The following is a 21,269-nucleotide window of genomic DNA, read 5'->3' on the forward strand; positions in this document are numbered from 1 at the left end:
GTTGAAAACAAACTTAATTTCCCACATGGTGTTGAATACATTTGGGTCTAGCAAGGGAAGGCTTCGCTTAAGCTGAGATCCAAGTCCTTGGCTTGCCAAGAGTCACCAGAGGCCACAGGGACTGTGCTCAGGAGCCAGGCATAGGAGTCAGCCTCCAAATGGAAAGTTCCACAGCCCATCAGCCCTCAGCAAGGAATCTCCGTTAGCCTTTGCTATCTGCTGCCCCCTGTCCTGGTCTTCTCCACACTTTCCACCACTTTCCTGACTCCTTCATTTCTGTCCAGCATTTCTTCTGGTATGCGGCAGCTGTGTCAGTGCCTGGCACTGGGATCCTGACCTGCAGAGGAAAACACAGAACCTCTTGGTCTGAGCATCACGGCCAGCTGGGCTTCAGGCCCGCAGAAGCTGGGGCAAGTGTTTACTAAGCACCTCCCATTTGCTGGGCACTGAGCATATTGGGCCAAGGGCAACCACAGCACAAGGTGGAGGCAAAAGGAGGGGAAAATAGCCTTCTTTCATTTAATATTTAAGGAGACCAGCCCTAAAGATGAGCCATCATCTTCACCGGGGGACGCTTTTCCGTCATTTTGAGCCAAATGTGTATTGTCAGTTAAGCTCACCGATTTGCTCTCTCGTCTCTGAAAGGGCTGAGGCGAGTGTTCCATCAGAAACTTCCAGTGTCTCACTCCATTGCTTAAGGAACTGCTGATGGTTCCCTGACTACATTATGTCATTCACTCATGCATTCATTTTCATTTATCAGTCTCTGTGCAAGACCTTGGGCTCACCACTGTGAAGGAAACACATGAAAATAATAAATTCCTGATGCCAGCTTTCAAGGAACTTCTAGAGTAGGAGCAAAGACAACCATTATACAACCAACCATTATAGAAATACATAGAAAATAAGTATTTATTAGTGGCATATAATACAGTGGGAACCCAGAAAAGGAATAATTCATTCTACTTGGGGGTCTCTGTGGTGGTCTTATAGAGAGGTGAAACTTAACTTGAGTCTTAGAGGATGAGTTGGACTTTGGTAGATGAAGAATAGAGAAGGGCAATCCAGGTTGAAGAAATGAAAGGAGCATGATACTGAGGCTTGAAAATGCAGCATATTCAGCTAACGGTCAGTTGAGCTTGGAATATGGGGCAGATGGGTAGAGTTAAGGTATTGAGGTAGGAAAAGAAGGCTGGTGTTGAACTTTGGAAGGTGTTGACTACTATACCAAGGATATCTGAACTTTTATTCTGCAGGTAAGAGAGAGCCGTTAAAGTTTTCTGAGGAGGACAGCGACCTGAACTAAGTTGTGTTTTACAAACACTGTCCTGGCAGCAATGTAAAGGATGAGTCAAGGGAAGAAGTCGAGGGCAGAGAAACCAGGTAAGGAGCTTATCCAAACAAGAGATAAGAAGAGCCTAAACAAGGACAACAAAAGGGACTCGAGACTATTTTATTAACCTAATCTCCTCAATTCTTCCCTTTAGTTTAAAAAAGGTTGATTGCCAGAAACACTTGCAGAATGAGGGTCATAATATAATTTTTAAAAAAGCAGACAGAAAGAGGAAGGACCTTTCTAAATTCTGTGTTAGACTGTTACTATCCAGAAGCATTTATTGAACCCCTAGAGTTTGCCGGTCTACCTGGGGGATACATGGAAGGAAAAAGACTTAAAAAGCTACAATTCATTTTGAAGAACCAGACATAGAATCATAGGCAAATAACCAAGGATATAAAACACTACATGCAATTAAGGTTTAGATAATAAAATGCACCAGGAGCGTGGTTTTCCTGCATCTTTTTTTTTTTTTTTTTTTGCGATACGCGGGCTTCTCACTGTTGTGGCCTCTCCCATTGCGGAGCACAGGCTCCGGACGCGCAGGCTCAGCGGCCATGGCTCACGGGCCCAGCTGCTCCGCGGCATGTGGAATCTTCCCGGACCGGGGCACGAACCCGTGTCCCCTGCATCGGCAGGCGGACTCTCAACCACTGCGCCACCAGGGAAGCCCTGCATCTATTTTTTATAAGAAGAATTCTGTTAAATTTATTCATCCTGACAGCATCAACAACTCATGGCAGGAAGCCAGAGGCAGGAGAGGAGTTCAGATACTTTCTGGGGTCCTTGATTGGAAGATGAGAGTTTGCCATATCTAAAGCCTTAAGCCTTTGTTTTTATAAAAAATTGAATATGGACACTCTTTAGTAATATATAATCTATTCGGTTAAATTCAACTAACTTTCATGATGTAGCTATTATGTATAAGCCACTGTTCAAGAGGACAAAGATGAACAAGGAATGATCTTGTCTTTGCCAACACATGGGAGAGCTGAGGTGTGTTCTCCCACAACTGTATTTGATTCAAACAAACCCTTCTCATTGACATACTGCTGATGAGATAAAGATCGTGAGTGAGGGTCAAATGACATAATGTAGTGGGTTGTTTTCTTTGCCTTCTTTTTTCTTACGTTGTGAGAGAATTGGCTGAATTTTTGTTCTAATCACTCTGTAAAGTTGATTTAGTCACTGTTTATTTTCCTCATCTGAAATATAAGAGTCATAATTACAAATGTGAAAGTAGTGAGTTCTGGGCTCCGGGTACTTCATTTTCTTTCCTTTCCCTGTTGGATCTGATTCCTCACCATTGGAACTTCACCTCTTTGTTAGATGAATTTATTATTTCTTCCATGGTCATTTCTTTTTCTCTTTTTCTTCCTTCAGTTCCTCTTTCTCCTCCCCTCAGATGCTGTCTTTTCCTCTCTTCGCCCTCATTTGACTAGCTGCTTACCTTTTCCCCTGCTTCTTGATACCAAATGTCTGTCTCTTGGGACTCTGATAGAGAAATGAAATTTCCATTTTAAGAGTACATTGTGTTTATTACATAAACTCTTAAGCTTTTGATTCTAAACTTAAAAACTGGCAAATTTAATGTGTCTTATTTATTTCAAAAAACAAGGGGGTACCTTTTACTTTATTTAGCTTTGTCATTTCTCCTTCTCCATGGAGAGGTAACCAAGGATAGAAGGTCTGATAGAGATAAGAATTGCCCTTGTAAACTTCATAAATGGATTAATCTGTCTGATTATTGTTTCATGTAATTGTCTAGGCCAGCTTTGACCAAGGTATCTCACTGTTCGTTTTTAACTGTGCCAAAACTCAGTACTCACAGGCAGCCAGATTTCAGATCAGCTATTCTGAGCAAAGCCAATTTCTAGAATAAATTTTGGAAGGCAATTCCAATGAAGTTGCTTTGCCTCTGCCTTCCAAGGGCCCATGTTGTCTGATTTGGAGAGGGGAACTGATCTCAGGGGATTTAAAGGGAATCTCTGGAAGTCTATGTCTGTTTCTGTTGCTTTCCTTGGAGGATAGTAGCATTCATTTATTCACTCATAATGTGTGTCTACGTTCAGCCTGTGCCAGCTTCTGTGCTAAGTGCTTTATGTTGAACCCTATCTAATAGTATAATTATATTTTACAGATGAGGAAACTGAGGCTCAGAAAGAGTAGTGTTACCATGAGCAGTTCTCTGAGATTTAGGCCCAACTCTGTGTGACTTCCATGCCTCCTCCCATTTTTTGAACAATTACCATGTCCTAGTCTCCATACTAGGTACGTTTGTGCTTAATTTACATTAAATTCTACAACTAGCAGAAATAAAGATTATTAACCCATTTTACAGCTGAGGACCCTGGAATAATAGCTTGAACTTAAGTATCGAAGAGAATAGTTTTGAGATGGAGTGGAAGGTAAGACTAGGAAGGCAGATCAGGGGCCAAGTTATGGACTTTGAATACTAAGTGAAATACTAAGACTTTATCTAAGGGGTAATTGTGAACCCAGGACTTTTTTGTTTTTATTTTTAAGCTTTATTCCCATATGAGAAATCATATTCCCCAGCCTTTAAAGTTTAAAAATTATTTAAAAAATGAGTATGTGAGGTTGGATATTTCTCAAAAAACTTCCAGTTTTTCACAGAAAGGAAACTTGTTGAATTAAGGGCACCACTAAATTTTAATATGTATAAAACCTGAAAGACATTATTTTGTTGGGATTTATAAATGGAATAAATGAGAAGCTGGCTGTATGGATTGGTGAAGATTAAAGTCACAGCAAAAAACAAATTGTCAGGAAAAATCAAAAGGAATACTCAGCTGATATAAAAGTAAAATAAATCTGCTCCACTTAAGGAGGTTTCACTAGAACCAGCATCAAGGATGTCTACAAAGCCAGAGTTGAGAAATGACGGAGAAGTCTAATATGATTGGGATTTTACTCTAATCTGAAGACATTCTCATTAATTGGACACCATGGGTTCCAAATTCATGGAAGTTTACTTTTGTATCTATGAAAAAAAGGATTGCCAAATAATTTAATAGTCTAAACAAGATGCCATGAAGATATTTAAAGTGCTTGAGAGTACAAATCATAATTAAGCACCTTCAAGTGTTTCAGAAAAACATTTTATATACAATTTATATACTACAGACAAATTATTTTTATTATCTGCTAAAATAGTTTCCTAAGGCCATCTTCTAAGCCTCATTTTAATTAATTAATTTTTTAACATCTCTATTGGAATATAATTGCTTTACGGTGTTGTGTTAGTTTCTGCTGTATAACAAAGTGAATCAGCCACATGCATATGTGTATCCCCATATCCCCTCCCTCTTGCATCTCCCTCCCACCCTCCTTATCCCACCCCTCTAGGTGGTCGCAAAACACTTAGCTGATCTCCCTATGCCATGCAGCTTAAGCCTCATTTTAATTAGTTTGGCTTTAGTATTTATTTTGAAGGTAAATGTACATATATAAAGTCTTTAAAAATATGAATTAGTACAAAGTAGAAGCTTTTTATTCTTCAAAATATATGTATACTTTTAGCGTATTATATCAAATAAATCAGGTGGGTTTCAAAAATGCAAGGTAGGTTATATGAGCCAAGCACATTCATTTGAATAAACTGGCAGAGTCATTACTTAATTTTAGACTTGCAACCTACTGATTAGAACTAGAAACTTCCTTTTGCTAATGGTATTTAGAATATTTTGGAAGATAAAGGGTCAGAATCTTATTTCATTAAGCTTGTTGTACACAATTACATATTACATATGAAAATAGTTATTTTTAATTTGACATAGAACTAGGGAATATTGTGATCCAGGCTGAAAATATCATAAAGAACGGTGCAGTATAGGCAGCTTACTTTTTTTTTTTTGCATTTTTTTTCCACACACACACACACTGTATTTTATTTTTACAAGAGATAAATAAACTGACACCAAGCTTTGTAAATGGATGACCACAACAAAAGCAACAGTGATTGCAATTACCAAACACGAAACACACTCACACTATGTCATAATATTGACATTCAGTCCAGGAATCCTCCACTGTAACACCTCCTTTACTTTGCAGTGAAAATTGATTTGTATATTTTTAGGCAGCTTACTTTGATCTTCATTTTTTTTCTTTGTAAAACTTTATATGTGTAAGGTGGAAAAGAGATCTGAAGCTATTATCCTAAATAAATAAAAGCCCTTCATTTTGCATTATCTTCAATTATTTTTGTATTGTACGTAGAAGAAATTTTTATTTTTTGCCTATAATTTCCAGATATTTATGTAAATTTTCAGTTCATATTTCATGGATACTTACTTACTGCCTTTTCATTTTGAAGCTGTTCTCAGACTAGCTCTGGTATTCTCAAGAGTAAAGAACATGTATTTTACATACTTTGTATTTCCCCAAGTGCCTGGTACAGTGTTCTGCACATGCTAAAACCTTAATAAAGGTTTTTTTTTTCTGTTTAATTAATTAATTTATTTTTGGCTGTATTGGGTCTTTGTTGCTGTGCGCGGGCTACTCTTTATTGAGGTGCACAGGCTTCTCATTACAGTGGCTTCTCGTTGCAGAGCACAGGCTCTAGGCACACAGGCTTTAGTAGCTGTGGCACGTGGGTTAAGTAGTTGTGGCTTGTGGGCTCTAGAGCACAGGCTCAGTAGTTGTGGCGCACGGGCTTAGTTGCTCTGTGGCATGTGGGATCTTCCTGGACCAGGACTTGAACCCGTGTCCCCTGCATTGGCAGGGGGATTCTTAACCACTGCGCCACTGGGAAAGCCCAATAAAGGGTTTTAAGTGATGGTAGTATTACGATTGATAGTGATGATGATGATCGTGGTGGTGGTGGTGATAACAGATGGTGCTACACTGGGCGCGTAGCAATCTCAAAATACCAAAAGCATAATGAAGTCCCATTGCAACATGAAGCCAGCCAGTGGACTATTTTAAAATGGTTACACCTTAAATATATTTAGAAAGCACACTCTATTTTTTTTTTTTTTAAGTATAGCATATATGGCAAGAGCGTAGACTCTGAGTTGCACTGCCTGAGTTAAAATCCTCGCTACTGTACTTATTGGCTCTGTAACTTTGTGTAACTTCCTTAATTGCTCTGTGCCTCAATTTCCTCATCTATAAAATGAGGATAGTAATAGTATTTATTTTTTAGGGTAGTTATAAGGATTAAATGTTAGAAGGTGGAATATTGTATAAAGGATTTAGAAGAGTGCCTGCTATATAGTAAACACTTGGTAAGTGGTAGTTATTATTATTAAATAAAGTCTTAAAATAAAAAGATACATGTTCATTATAGAAAATTTAGGAAGTACAAAAGCAGAAAGAAGAAAAATTACCCAGTGTCCCATCTCCTAGAGCGACTGTTTATTAATATTTTGATATATTTATTTTTATTGTATATCAAGTTAAGCAACTTAGTGGTATAGTCTTAGAATAGATAAGGTATCCGGTTAACGTTACTGGTGACAGAATTAGGTGAATTTTAGGTAAAAATACTATGCAGCCATTATAAAAATGAAATGTGAAGACTGTGGAAACATACGAAAATGTTTAGCATAATGTTAAGTGGAAAAAGACGAATGTAAAATTAACGTGCACATGCAGTATATTCAATTTTGTAAAGTTAAATATGCAAAGTAAAATTAGTATTAGTGGTGTAGGATTATGTGTAATTTATTATAATCATCATTACTAGACTTAATGCTGCTATTGTTTTTAACATTTCTGTGTCAAGTTTATTTTTAAAAATATGATGCCTGGTAGAATTGTTATTATTCCATGGCTGAGTCATTGGATGACAGTATGAACTCTGCTGTCTCCTTGTACCTTGGACCTAGAAGGGATATGTAAAGGGGGTACTTGTGTGGTACAGGGTGGTACTCACAAGAGACCAACATGTTGGGTTGAACAGTTATATATCCTGAGGTTGTTCAGATCAACATCAGTTACATGTGGTGTCCTGGCAATGTGGGGACAAGCATTCCAAAGCAGGAAAGCATGTGTGTGTGCGTGCACGCGTGTGTGCACGTGTGCGTGTGCGTGTGTGTATGTTGGGGGGAAGGAGGATGAGGAAAAGATAGAGATAGGTGCAAAAGTAAGAGATGAAGGAAGTGATATCTAAGGTAAAAGAGGTTAAAGAGGGGAAGGTTACTTGGGTTGGAATTTGTAGGAAACATTCAGACAACTATGAATTACATATCTTTTTTTAAATGATAATTAAAGCACCTCAATATCTGTATTTCCCTTGCCACTATTTTTTGATATTTAAATAAAAAGGCGTTATAAAAGAAGTTGGAGATTATGTGCCATCTCTATTGGGAGTCCTGAGGGGTAAGTGGCATAACGACTTGTCAAGGAGGAGTGGGTGGGACATTTGTAAAACCTACAAAAATGTCACAGGACAAATAACTTTATTTAAACTGCCTGAGGTTTTCCTAAGGAAGTAGCCAGATTATTACACTGTGCATCCTGCTCTGCCCATGGTAACTTGACCCCTGGCCCAGGGTAAATAACAGTGTTTGCCAGGTTTCAGTGAATTCTAGTAGCTGTCATTTTACTGTGATTTTGAAAGGGGGCAGCGAGAAGTGAAGGCCGGTGGAAAGCCTTAGGGTGTTCCGAAATACTTAGTTGTTGGACTCATTTTAGAAGCATCTCTTAAGACAGACAAATGAGGTGCCTCTATTGCACAGAATGTCTGCCTGCTGCCAGATCACAATTTTTCCTCTCCTCTCCTATTGAATAGGATAGCGATAAGTGACTAACTCAGACACACCGAGTTTCTCTCAATTAAAAAAAAAATCCTGGAACTTCCCTGGTCATCCATTGGGTAGACTCTTCGCTCCCGATGCAGGGGGCCCGGGTTCCATCCCTGGTGAGGGAACCACATCCTACATGCATGCCGTAACTAAGAAGTCCACATGCTGCAACTAAAGATCCCTCATGCTGCAACTAAGACCTGGCACAGCCTAAATAAATAAATAAAAAGCATTTAAATAATGCTAAAAAAGAGAAAATCCTTATTTAAAGTCAAAAGAACATTTTTTTTCTTTTTTGCGGTACGCGGGCCTCTCACTGTTGTGGCCTCTCCCGTTGCGCAGCACAGGCTCCGGACGCGCAGCCTCAGCGGCCACGGTTCACGGGCCTAGCCGCTTTGCGGCATGTGGGATCCTCCCGGACTGGGGCACGAACCCATGTCCCCTGCATCGGCAGGCGGACTCTCAACCACGGTGCCACCAGGGAAGCCCCAAAAGAACATTTTAATTTTACTTCTTGAGGTGAAGGAAAATAATAGCAATATATATCTTCCATTTTGCATAGTTTTATGAAGCTTTATCTTTAAGAGTTTTGTTTTACTTCTAACTCGGGGAGGGTTACAGTTTCAGGTTTGCAGAGGGCTTCTTTTGGATGTGGTTGCTGGAACTGTCTGGAACCAATGTTTTGTTAAAAGCGACATCAAAATGCAGAAAATAGTCCCTGTGAGGAGTAGAAAGTGGTTCCTGCCATGACACTCGCAGAGATATAAGAGCAGTGAAAAATTTGAGACTCAGAAGCAAAAACAGGAAGGACAAGAAATTCACTTTCAGGGAGAGCTGGAGGACTTCCTACCGTAATCCTATCTTCTTTCCATGTGTTTGTGTAACTAATACCCGCCATCTGCGCAAACAGATCAAGGGATGTGCACCTTTTGGGGGTGTTACTCTGGGAGGCCTTTTCTATCTCTGGGTTGAGGTGGAGGACTTCAGCACCAATTAATTCCACTTTAAAAGCAGGATGGATAGTTAATGAGTACGGTTTCCTTAGCATATTTCAGAATGAATCTGCACAAAGTTACAGGGGAAAAAGAGCTGAACATTGGAGGTTTTCTAGCCTGTTAAATTTTCCAGAAGTTTAATCATGGACAAAATACATATCAGCATGTTTAAAACCCAGTAATACCAGGCAGATAGACGCAAGTGGGCTTTTGGGCAACTCTGTGGGGACTGGGGGATGTTGGGAACTGATTTGAATATTCCACCTTGCTTTGGGTGACTGAGGTGTTGACAGCGCTAGGATAGGCATGTGTCACTCCTGCGCTGGGTCCGGAAGGGAGGTAAACATAAGATTCCTAAGCCCTCCTCCCCCATCATGCTGTATGAATGCATTTAACTTTTTATTGTATGTAATATAAATATTTAATTATAACTATAAGCTATATATTGAGCATGTTGGAGCCTGTGTTCAAAGAGCCCAAGTGTAGCTGGAGAACAGACACATAAAGAACTAACCATAAGATAGTGTAACTATTGGAATAATTCAGAGATACAGAAAGTTTTAAGTACAAACACTTCGGAAGACTGTTTACCAGCGCATGCTCAAGTAAAACATATATATATATATATATACACATCTATCTATCTATATATATATACATATATATATATATATGTATTGCTGTGACCTAGCAATTCTACTTCTGAGTATATACCCAACAGAAGTAGTGCATGAGTCCACAAAAAAGATATGTACAATAATTTTCATGACAGCTTTAACTATAACAGCCCCCAAATTGAAGCACCCCAAATATCCATTCACAGAATGGATAAATAAAATGTGGTACGTTCATAAAATAGAATACCACATAGAAGAGTGCATACTGTGTGATTCCATTTATATACAACTTATAGACAGGCAACTTAATCTAGTGTGACAGATGTTAGAATAGTGGTTACCTTTGGGTGGCAAAGTATTGACTGGGAGGGGGTACAAGAGAACTTTGAGGAGCTGCTGGAATGTTTGATATCTTGATCTGGGTGTTGGCTACAGGTTGTACACATATGTGTACATTAATCAAGCAGTACCCTTAAGATTTGTGCCTTTTGCTGTATGTAAGTTAAATGTCAATAAAATAATTTTATACAATGATTATGTTAAAACCAAAAGAGAGTGGTATGGAAACATTGATGAGGGAACCATTGATTTTTCCTGGGAGAATGAGATGCACACATGAGGGACATTTGGCCTGTTGTGTTGAGGGAGTTTGCCCCTTCTGGTCAAGGTTTAAAGGAGTTGGATGTGAGTCAAGAGGCAGCATTCATAGTCCAGAGAGAAAGGTGATTGGGGCCAAAAGTAAGGCACTGGGAATGGAGGGAGGTAGAGGTGAGGGCATTTCAGAGTTAGTATGAGATAGGGTCTCAAGTGACTAAAACTGTGTGTGCATGAAGAGCGTGGGGAAGATAGTAAAGGAGAGGGTAAAGACAGGAATGGCTCAATGTGTTCTCCTTTGGGTGCCTGGGTTGCTGATGCCATTGCTAATGGAGAAGGTTGGAGAAAAAACACATTTGGAAATATCTTAAATCATATGACCAGTTGGTTTGGCTTGGCCCCAGTCAGAACCAGCATTTGAGTTAATTAACAGCACCTGCTATATGACTTGAACTTTGCTCCTTTTTTCTTCTACAAATAGATCTCAAAGCACGGATCACTTATATACTATGCCTGTGTGATGTAGATCTTATGTAGATCCTTTTCGTTTGAAAATGTTTAATCATGATGATACTTAATATATCGGTATATTTTGACACATTCAACACTTAATTCTCTTCTATTTCTAAACTGAGGTTTATTCTGGAGTATTGTTAGATCTTGTGAAGAAATGCTAACACTAATTTTTTAAGTTGTGGGTGCACTACTATACCAAGTCCAGAAGGCTAGGTACAGCACTACATATGTGGAAGCATGGATAGCTTCTCTCATTATTGTTACATTTGCTAGGAGGCATTGTAACTCATCTTACTCTTTCTGCTCATTTTGAGTTCTTATAGTTGAGTGCTATGTTGATTTAGGGTGGTTTCACCCAGAGGAGTTTGGGGCCCAGCAAAAGACTTCTGCAGATGGAAGGTGTATAGCTTATCTTCTGCTTGTTTACTGCCAGTTGACAAAACTATCTTCCCTTTTGTTTAAAGCCTAATAAATGTGTTTTGAGTATACATTCCTTTTCATTTCCTCAGTATTAAAACTGAGTGGATGTTATCTGGCTGTCAGGGAGAGTTGCAGTGGATTGCAGGTGCTGTCTGCGCTCTACCTAGCAGCCCAGGTCTGCAGATGAATAAGCCATCTTGTTTCCTGGGCTGGGTCAAAGTAACTGATATGGCTCCTGCCACTGCTTTTCCTGCTCTGGGGCAGGGTAAGAATGGCTGACAGAGAGCTTCCTGTTTCCTGTTTGCCTCTGGGAGAGCACAATTTGAAATGGCCCCGGTTCTCTGCCTTTGGAAAGGCAGTTGTTCTCTGCTCTTAATCAGCCCTCCTGGGAAGTCACCTGTGATTCTTCAGAGGGCCCAGCCTTCTAGAGATAACACTGTTGTTAAGAATTCCTCACTGTGCTGCTTGTTAGAGGAAAAAATGAAAATGGTAAAATTGCTGATGAATTACAGCTAATTTGAGGAAGACGTTCTGGAATGAAAATATTATTAACTAATCCGTAGAATATTTCTGTATTTTATTTATTTGGTGTATGTACGAAATTATGTCTTTAATCTGGAAATTCTTAGAATAAACTTTTGATTTACATTTTATTTTACTTTTAGTTAAAAAACATTTTTTTGGCTTGTGGGATCTTAGTTCCCTGACCAGGGATTGAACCCGCATCCCCTGCAGTGGAAGCGCGGAATCCTAACCACTGGACCGCCAGGGAAGTCCCTTGATTTACCTTTTTAAAAGTAAAAAAAATTATTTTTCTAGATCAGTCTGTTAAATATATGAATTGGAACAGATTAATTTTATGCCTCATGAAATGAATGAGGATTTTCAGTTAGGTACATTATTTCTTTTTGTGAAATGTGTAGGAAGGCCACCAAATTCATATTTGGAGACAGAAATCTACCTGTATGTGACCCTTTGCCTGAGATTCCAGGTTCTCCATGCTGAGTCCATCCATGTTCTTATGCTCTAGGAATCCTCTGTCCCTGTGAAGTCTGTTTACTCAAGACCTCTGCACCTGCTTTGCCCTTCCCCAGACGCTCTGACAGTGTCTCTCAAAGTGGTTTAGTGTGCATCAGAATCACCTGGAGGGCTTGCTCTAGCCAGATTGCAGGGCCTCACCAGAGTTTCTGATTCAGTAGGTCTGGGATGAGGGCTGAGAATTTGCATTTCTAACAAATTACCAGGTGATGCTGATGCCGCTGGTTCAAGGCCACTGCATTAGACCTTTGCTGAAACATCCGTGGTTGGTAGAACAATGGGCCTCCGAATATGTCCACATCCCAATCCCCAGAACCTGTGAATATGTTAACTTACATGAAAAAAGGGACTTTGCAGCTGTGGTTTAGTTAAGGATCTTAAGATGGGGAGATGATCCTGGATTATCCATCTGTACCCAGTGTCATCACAATGGTCCTTATAAGAGGGAAGCAAGAGGATCAAAGGCGGAAAAAGGAGAAGTGATGAAAGAAGCAGAGGTTCAAGGGATGTACTTTGAAGATGAAGGAAGGAAGGGACCACAAACCAAGGAACTCAGGTGAACTTTAGAAGATGGAAAAGGCAAGGAAACGTTCTTTCCTGGAGCCTCTAGAAAGAACAGCACTCTGCCAAAATAATGACTTTAGCCCTGGAAGACTCATTTCAGGCTTCCGACCTCAGAACTGTAATAAATTTGTGTTGTTTTAATCCGCTAGGTTTGTGGTCATTGGTTTCAGCCACAATTAGAAACTAATAAATACAGCATCCTACCCCAGATAGCAGGCTACCTAAATTCTATCCACTTTGGCTCAAATGTTAACGGAAGTCTACCTCAACCTGCATCTTCATGATGTTTTCACTCAATGATTTCAGTTCAGAATTTTCTATCCTCCTGTGACCAGTTGTATAGATTTAAAAGATCTCATTTATTTAACAGTTTGCTGTGTTGCAGACCTCCAGCTGAGGCTGACAGTGAAAAGCCAGAACCCCTACCCTTAAGGGGCTCCTAATCTATCAAGGGAGACAGACATAACATGACCACCTTAATCATATATATCACATACACGATTGTGTTACATAACTAATGTGATTTATGTGTGTATCACATATCACATATCTAAAGTAAATGTATACTGCCTTAGAGTATGATCCTTCATTTATGTCTTTCTGCATAGAGATTGTAAACTTCTGGCAGGAAGGGACAATTTCTTTTTTTTTTTTAATTGGAGTATAGTTGCTTTACAATATTGTGTTAGTTTATACTGTACAGCAAAGTGAATCAGCTATACGTATATATATATATCCCCTCCTTTTTGGATTTCCTTCTCATTTAAGTCACCATAGAGCACTGAGTAGAGTTCCCTGTGCTATACAGTAGGTTCTCATTAGTTATCTACTTTATACATAGTGTCAATAGTGTATATATGTCAATCTCAATCTCCCAATTCATCCCACCCCCCCTTTTCCCCTTGGTGTCTATATGTTTGTTCTCTACATCTGTGTCTCTATTTCTACTTTGTAAATAAGATCGTCTATACCAGGTTTTTCAGATTGCACATGTATGCATTAATATACGATATTTGTTTTTCTCTTTCTGACTTACTTCACTCTGTGTGACAGTCTCTAGATCCATCCATGAGGAAGAGACAATTTCTTATACTGCTAAGTTCCTCAGTAATGGGTCTTTTTTTTTTTGAGCTATGTTCATAACTTTTAAAAGCCTGATAGAAAAAATATGCTTTTCTTATATTAGGATTACGTGAATCATCATTTCAGAATTATATTTTATTTAGTAAAGACTTTTTTAAAGTTTGAGTCCATAGTGGATAAGGGGAGAGAGTTAGAGAGGAATCTTTTTTTTTCGAACCAACAAATGTACTTCATCATGAAAAGAGCATTGAACAGGAGTTAAAAAGCCAGAGATCTTGTTTCGGGACAAATAAGTCTTCTGCAAAATGAATGAGTCTGATTAGACGATCTCTGAGTTTCTTTCAGATCTAAAGTTCTTTGGTCTGTAATCTTTTCTCACAACCCAAAAAGCACAATGCCTTGCATGTGAGAAGGACTAGATAAATGAAGTGATCTGAGTGCTATTTTAGAAGTAGCAGAATGTTTTATATTTCACACATTGCTAAAGTGTATGCATCTCTGTTTCTAGAACAAAATGGGGCTCTCAGACTCAAAGTAAAATGAAAGTTCAGACTTAGGATAAAATGACTTATTCAAAAATTAATTTAGATGAGTTAGTGTACCATACCAACTTAGCATATATGTAATACCTCTTGTTCTCTGTTAACTCAAAACATGTCACAATGTTCTAAAACACCTTGCAGCATGAGGGAAAGGCTGTTTAGCACAAAGTGAGGTGGAGATTTGGCAGTCAGTGGGTCAATCTGACAAATGTAGGTTATGAGATTATGATTCATTCTAGGGCAATTATTCAAAATTCATCAATCAGGATGCTTCTGGTAAACTGATTAATTCTTCAACTGACAACAATTAGAAATAATGGATAAAATTTAAAAAAATAAATATTTGAAGACATCTGAGAGTTACCAAGACAGAGGTTGAGGGGCCAAGATGCTGGAAAGAAGAGAAACACAAAAATGAACCCAACTTTTGTTGCCAGTTTCTCTCTTAAGGCATTGGGTAATTCACAAATGGAAGATGAAACATGAAAAAGCTGAACAGAAAATGGTGGCTAAGAGGCTGAGTTTCTACCAGTGTTACAGCTGGAGAAACAATATTGGAATCTAGGGCCTACCAAGAAGGTGGGACTCTTGAAACAAAATATTCCAGGCTTTCATTTGGAATCCCCAAAAGATTGCATCCTAGGAGTAAGGATGAAGTAGAAATAGACAGCCTTCACAAAAAACAAAATCCTTTATCACACCAGATCAGTTGGATTAAGGTGATCTGTTCTTACTCTGAATACCTGCCAGAAGCAAAAGTAAATGATCTCTGGAGGACTGTAATATCACACAGAACCTCAAATTATCTCCATAGGTTTTTATCCCCAATGTCTGGCAATTTACCAGGCATCCTAGCAAACAAAACCAAATGATCAAAAATCAAGGGGAAAAAACTCCAGACAATAAATATAGACCAACAAAATAACCTGATATTTGAGGTAGCAGACAAAGGGTTTAAAATGATATATTCAAGAGATAAGATGACAAGGTGGAAAATTTCCATAGAGAACCGGAAAGCATGCAATAAAGCTAAACAGTACTTTTACAACTGAAAATTTCAATAATGGAAATTAAGAATTCAATACATTGGGTTAAAAAAGCACATTAGAGCAAAACAAACAAAACCAAAAAGTATAGATCAGAAGAAAATATCTGGACTGAGGAATCAAGAGAAGAAAATACAAAATTGAATGTAAGAGAGACAGGGACATAATGTAAAGAGGTAACACGTGTATGACTGGACTGTCAGGAGAGGAAAGAGAGAATAGAGCAAACTCAGTATTTAAATAATGATCAGAGTTCCCTGAAACTGATGGAAGATGTCAAGCCACTGATATAGAAGTGCTATGGACCCCAAGCAGGATAAATATAAAGATTCACTCTGGGGCCTAGATTATCTAGAACAAGTTACTTTGGCAGACTGCTGGTTTTCCCAATTAAAATAGTACAGTTTCCACCTGAGATGTAAGCAGAAGATATCAATTAGGATTGCCAGGAAAATTCCTTAAGAGAAATAGAAACTGTCACACTCCCTTTGTCCTTGCCCATTTCCTCCTTCCTGCTTCTTAGAAGGAGGCATGATGGCTGAGTTTCAGCAGCTATATTGGTGCATTATGCCAAAATAGTAGTTAATTTTCTGTGTCAACTTTTTGTGTATCAGATTCCTCCCTTTTCTGCTAAGTTTTATGTTTTACATTTCAGTCTGTGATCCACTTTGAGTTGTTTTTTGATATCAGGTATGAGACTTAGGTTAAGATTTTTTTTTCTTTTCTCTTTCCCTTCCCTTCCCTTCCCTTCCTTTGGGATGTCCAATTTATCCAGCATCTTGAAAAGGCTATCTTTCTTCCATTGAACTTTTTGCACCTTTGTTAAAAACCAGTTGGGCATATTCATGTGGATCTACTTCTGGGTTCTCTGTTCTGCTACATTGATCTATATGTCTGTCCCTGTGACAATACCTCACAGTCTTTATTACTATAGCTATATCATGTCTTGAAATTGGGTAGACTAAACCTCCCACTTTATTCTTCTTTTTGTAAATTGTTTTAACTATTCTAGTTCCTTTGCCTTTCCATATAGATTTTAAAATAATCTGTATTTACAAAACAATCTTGCTGGAATTTTGCTAGGAATTTCATTAAACCAGTATATCAATTTGGAAAAAATTGACATCTTGACTGTAGTGGTTTCCCAATCCATGAGCATAGTATGTCTTTCTGTCTATTTAGATCTTTAATTTCTTTCATCAGTGTTGTGTAGTTTTCATGATGGAAGTTTTGTACATCTTTTGTTATATTTATACCTAAGCATTTCATTTTATTTGAGTGATTATAAATGGAACTATATTTTTAACGTTTTAGTGTGTTTATTGCTAGTATATAGAAGTATGATTGAGTTTAGTTTGCTTATCTTGTATTCTGTGACCTTGCTGAACTCACTTATTAGGTCTGGGATATTTTTTGTAGACTTCTTGGGATTTTCTATGTTGACAATTATGTCATATGAAAATAGGGACAGTTTTATTTCTTCCTTTATGGTGTGTATGTCCTTTATTTCCTTTTCATGCCTTACTGCACTGGCTAGAACTTCCAGCACTATGTTGAATAAGAGTGCTAAGAGTGGACATCCTACCTTGTTCCTGATCTTAGAGGAAAAGCATTGTCTTTCCATTAAGTATAATGTTAGTTGCAAGTTTTGATAGATGCTTTTTATCAAGCTGAGGAATTTCCTCTCTGTTATTTTTCTGAGAGTGTTTAACATGTATTGAATTTTGTCAAATGCTTTTTTGTATTGATTGGTATGATCATGTGATTTTTCTTCCTTAGCCTGTTAATATGGTAGATTACATTGATGAATTTTCAAGTATTGAACTGGCTTTCATCCCTGGAATAAACCCCACTTGGACATGATGTATAATTCTTCGTACATATTGTTGAAGTCTATTTGCTAATATTTTGTTAATGATGTTCGCTTTAATTCATGAAGGATAGTCGTCTGTAGTTTTATTGTACTGTCTTTTTCTCATTTTGATATCAGAGTAATGCTAGCTTTATAAAATGAATTGGGAGGAATTTCCTTCTTTTCTATTTCCTAGGAAGAGCTTTTATAGAATTGGTATTAATTACTCTTTAAATGTTTGATAGAATCCTCTACCAGTGAAACCATCTGGGCCTGGAGATTTCTTTGTTGGGAGTTTTTAAAGTGTGAACTCAGTTTCCTTAATAGTTATATGGATACTATTCCAATTATCTCTTTCATGTTGTATGAATTGTGGTAGTTTGTGTTTTTCAAGGAGTTGGTCTATTTTGTCTAGGTGGTTAAATGTGTGTAGGGTTGTTTGTAGTCTTCCCTTATTCTCCTTTCGATGTCTGCAAAGTTTGTAGTGATATCCCTTTATCATTTCTGATACTTATATTGGCATTTTTTGTCTTCTGTCTTTTTTCTTTGTTAGTTTTCTAGAGGTTTGTCAATTTTACTGATCTTTTCAAAGCATTAGCTCTCTGTTTTGTTGTTTTTCTCTACTGTTTTTTCCATTTTTAATTTCATTGACTTCTACTCTTATCTTTATTATTTCCTTCCTTCCTCTCAATCTGCCTTCTTCTCTTCACCTTTCAGAGTCTTTTAATATTTGTTTTATATATAATGTCTGGGTTCTTAGGTATAGTTAATGGGAGGAGTAGGGAAAAGTATCTCTACTCCATCTTCCCAGACTGTACATTTTGCTTTTGTGTGGATAATGTCCTTGGATTCTACTGACCTTAGGTCAGGTTCAACGTTATTCTTTCTGTGTTATGGGACAACCTTTGAAATATGGGTATATTGGGAAATAGTTTTTTTGTGATGATTTTTCATTCTTGCTGTGATGGGTGTTCAGCGTAATTATTGAAAGTAGATAAGACATAACTTAGGGCAGGGGTGATCTAATATTTACAGTAGATCTAAAACTTTTCCTACACTTCTGCTAGATGGCTGCTGCCATCAGGACTTCTCCCACATAGCTGACTTCTTGGTGGGGAGGGGAAGGAGCAGTTGGCTCAGAAACCTTTTTGTCAACTTCTTTTCTCCCTCCCTCTTCCTTTGCTTCAAAATGGTCTCAAATCTGGAAAGAGAGAAGAAACACCATTTCATGATAGAGATAGCAAAAATCATGCTTGGCTTTGTAGTATTTCTATATAAAAATAGTATGTACACACACACACACACACACACACACACACACACACACACACACACTTCAGCAGTTTAATCGTACTCATATTAACTGTGGGTCCGTTTCGTACTACAATGGTTCTTACTTTTTGATTTCCCTTTATCATTCTGATGTGAAAATCATGTTGAAGGGGAAATTGTTTTTACATATAATGAGTATAACTTGCATCCTAGGGACCTTGAAATGCAGTTTACTAAACTAGATACAAAAGACAACAGTCTAAACATAGATTTCTTCATAGTCAAGCTCTTCCTGTGAAGGTTTAAAAAAAAAACAACAAAAAACCTAGGGAATTGTCACACTTCCCATTGTTATTCACATGCTTGTTTGGGATTTGACGGTGGCAGCTGCCAGAGGCCTGACATTTCAGCAGGGAGAGAAACAGGACAAAGAGTCAGAAATCTCTGAGCAGCACTTTCAAATTCACTGTAGCCCCTGGGCATTCTGGAAAATGTGGTAATGGTTGTAGAATTCGGATAGATGATTCCTATATTAAAACAAATTCAATTACCTAACAACATGTTTGAACACTACGGAATACAGAATTAAAATTCCACCAAATCCTATCTGTTGCTTTAAATTCTGCTCCTTCAATGGCTTGCCAGCCAAGTCTACAAATACTGTTTATCAAGAAAGGACAAAGTGCTGGGCACTATACTTGGGGGCTGTTGGGGATACAAAGATGAACAGGCCCCAGTCCTTGAATCTGAGTAAATCACCTAGAGGGGAAATAAAAATGTATACAAGTGACTGCTCTAATGTGCTTGAGATGAGGCTTCATGAAGGAGTTGCCATTTGAACAGAATCTTGAAGGATTGTTTGGTGGCTGCAAGCAGCAGAGATGGACTATGGCTAATTGAAAAGGGAAGGGGGGAAGGAAAAGAGGGGAATCTATTGGGGATTGTGGGAGTAGCTCCTGAATTAAAATAAAAGCTGAACCTCTAAGGGAATAGGCACTGTGGATTGATGTATGGAGACTGGTGGCCGATTTTTTTTCAGAGCGTGGTCTGTAGGATGGGTCAACTCCAACACTATAGGATTGGGTCACTCCTCTCAAGGTACAAATTTCAAGGTAAGAGGGCCTGATAGGTATGACTTGGATCATGTGTCCACCTCTTGGCCAATGCAGTGCCAGGGGAGTCATTCCTTAAAGGAAGATCACGAGCTCTAATCGAAGGCCAACCACAGACAGGTGGAGGGAACAGCTGAGACACAGAGGTCGGGAAATCAGGAGCATGTTTGAGCATCGCAGAGAATCTAGTCTGTCTGACGCATAAAGTAAAGGAGGGGCCTAAGGTGGGAGAGATGAGGAAGGAGAGGCCGATTGGAAGTGGGTGGTGGAAGGCCTGGGTCACTGTGTTTGAAATTGGGGAGAATCAGTGGCTGGGGGTGGCAGGAGCAGATCTGGTAAGGCCTGTTCTTTAAGAATACTTTTCTGGAAACAGACTTGGGTTGTGAAAAGAGAAGACTGGCTTCAGGAAGGTCAAAAAAGAGGTTGCTTAGCTGAAAAGGAGTCGAGAAGGCTTAGAATGATACTGTACTTACCACTAAACTACATCAAGCGTGAAGACTTTTACGCATTTTTATTTTTACCTGGCAAAGGAGACAGCGCATGCATTATTTACCCCTTTTAGTACGAAAGCTGGAGTGGCTAAGGACCTGTTCTAGATTCCGTGATGGTAAGGGAGAGCCAGGGCTCACTTTCAGGCCCTCTGCCAGGGCTCCTCTAACACATGAGACCCTGTAGTGGCATCCAACCAACTTTGCTTCATTGCACCACAGGCCGGATCCCTTTTTTCCCACCACCAGGATAATGCCCTTTTGAGGTTGCGCCCTTGAGTAAACAGCTCCAGTCCGTTTGAATCTTAGCTTGTGCCTGACGTGCTTATGTGGGTTGAGTGGGGTTTTTCTTCCTCCCTCTTGAGAGAGGATTTCCCAAGAGGAGTTTCAAAATAACCTGTGGTCGTATTGAACCTGTGCTCAGCAGCTGAGCGTCCGGACAATGATAGCATGGAAGGAAGCAGAACAGTGGTAAGAACCGTGGAAAGTCCAGTGGCTTACATTAAAGTCCCTGCTTTGCCTCTTTCTAGCCATGGGACCTTGTTCAAGATAGTTGCCTCTCTAAAGCTCAGTTTCTTCATTTGTAATGTGGAATTAGTAAGGGATCGACTCCATGGAGTTGCTCTGAGAATTAGATGAGATAATGCTTGTAGAGGCATAGTAAGTGCTTAATAATGCTGCTACTATGTTGTTTTTGTTATCTCAATTAAAATATGGCAGGAGAAGGATTCTAAATAGTTTTGTGACATTTGAGTTTCGGTGCCATCTAGTGGCCAGGAAATTTCAGAATGTGCTATGGGCCTGGGTGTTGCACCCACAGATGACAAAAGGGCCTGTTATTCTGTAGCTGAAGGAATTGCTGCTAACTGATTTCAAAGGTGGGTCTTGGGCATGCAGGCCAGGACCAGGAATATTGTGTGACCTCTTTACTGGCCTGAGTTGCATATAGAGGATAGTTTTGCCTCTATAGACAGAAAAGGAAGTCAGACCTTGGATTCTCTGGTGCCTCCTCTTCCTTGGA

General features: G+C 38.8%; 1 long non-coding RNA gene across 3 annotated transcripts in view; it reads left to right on the plus strand.

Moving 5' to 3' along the window:
- The window catches only part of LOC117200823 (uncharacterized), a 133,160-nt gene that overhangs the window by 93,096 nt on the left and 18,795 nt on the right, over positions 1 to 21,269 (plus strand). For all 3 annotated transcript variants that reach the window (XR_007477035.1, XR_007477036.1, XR_007477034.1), the window contains exon 5: positions 1,257 to 1,383. This is a non-coding gene — a long non-coding RNA (uncharacterized LOC117200823). The remainder of the gene's footprint in view (positions 1 to 1,256; positions 1,384 to 21,269) is intronic.

This window comes from Orcinus orca, chromosome 4 (assembly GCF_937001465.1).
Source record: "Orcinus orca chromosome 4, mOrcOrc1.1, whole genome shotgun sequence".
Taxonomy (NCBI): Eukaryota; Metazoa; Chordata; class Mammalia; order Artiodactyla; family Delphinidae; genus Orcinus; species Orcinus orca.